The sequence below is a fragment of the Papilio xuthus genome, unplaced genomic scaffold (genome assembly GCF_000836235.2).
Source record: "Papilio xuthus unplaced genomic scaffold, Pxut_1.1 DF825017.1, whole genome shotgun sequence".
In the NCBI taxonomy this organism is placed as follows: Eukaryota; Metazoa; Arthropoda; class Insecta; order Lepidoptera; family Papilionidae; genus Papilio; species Papilio xuthus.
The window spans coordinates 37,445-38,922 of NW_013533632.1; positions in this window are offsets into that span (position 1 = coordinate 37,445).

The window sequence follows — 1,478 nt, forward strand, 5'->3', positions numbered from 1 at the left end:
ACGCCCCGGTCGTGATTGCCTTATCGGCTCCTCATCAGCTTAGGCCTCATCTGTTTGCGCGGGAAACGAACGCGTCCTCTTCAACTCTCTTCTGAGTGGTGGGCTTCCCCCTGCCCACCACTCGAGTCCTATCACGGTGGGATCGTACGGGCATACGCCCGTCTTCTCCCCCCGGTGCGGCGGCTGCGAATGGCGTCCTGGCTGGTCGCCTCTCTTGCCCTCTCCGCTTCCTCCTTGATGGTCATCACCGCCTCACAATAAGTTTGGACGGCCCTCCACGCTCCATCCGATTCGACCATTGATCTTACTGTGGCCGGCAGGGAAAGATCGTCACCCACTGCGGCCACAAGGTCCCTTCGATGTTCCGTCCACGCCGGACACTCCGCCATCGTGTGCTGGGCAGTGTCCTCGGGGCAATCGTCGCAGTGGTGGCACACTGCGGACGGCTCCCTCCCAATTCGGCGCAGATAACTGCCGAAACATCCATGCCCCGACAGCACCTGCGCCAAGCGGAAGGTAACCGTCCCGTGTTTCCTCCTCATCCATGCCACGAGAATTGGACAGATTGCCCCGATTGTCCTGGCACCAGCCCGCGTCTGGCGGAGGCGACGTTGCCATTTGATCACCGCTTCTTCTCGTCTCTCCTTCCTGAAGGCTTCGACCTCAACCCTTAAGGGCGGAGCTCTATCTGAAAAGGATTTAAGTTCTCTCCATCTGTGTACTGCCGCCAGTATCTCTGCCTCTAGCACCCATGGCAGGGAACCTGCCAGGGCGCAAGCTGCGTCGTATGATACTGTACGGTATCCTCGTATAACCCTTATGGCCAGGGTTCTTTGTGGTCGCTGCAAAATGTCCATCGTCCGGTTGTTCAGGGCGCCGCTCCATACGGGGGCGCCGTAAAGCGCCATCGACTTTACGACGCCCATGAACAACCGCCGACAAGCCGCTTTGGGACCGCCGACATTTGGCAGTAAGCTGCCAAGCGCGGCGGCCGTGCGTAACAGTTTGGGTCCCAGCTTTCGGAAGTGATCCTCGAAGGTCCACCTGCCGTCAAGCGTGAGACCCAGGTACTTCATATTTGGCTTAATTCCGATGTTAACGCCACCAACAATGATATGTACTCCCGGAGGAGGCCTGCTCCGAGGTCCATGAAAAAAGAGGGCCTCGGATTTATGCAGGGCCACCTCGAGACCCAGCGCTCTGATTCTACCTACTACTTGCGCAACTCCGGCAGTCGCGAGGATCGCGCACTCTCTGTGCGTGCTTCCCCGCGCCGTCACCAGAGTGTCGTCTGCATAGCAGGTGACCTCTACTCCTCTAATGTTGGCGCCCCGCAGAACCCAGTCGTAACCCACGTTCCATAGAAGGGGGCCGAGGACTGAGCCCTGCGGAACGCCACAGGTCACCTCATGCCGACGCCACCCGTCCCTACTTCTGTAAGAGACCGACCTAACCGAGAGGTAGTCGGCCACTATACG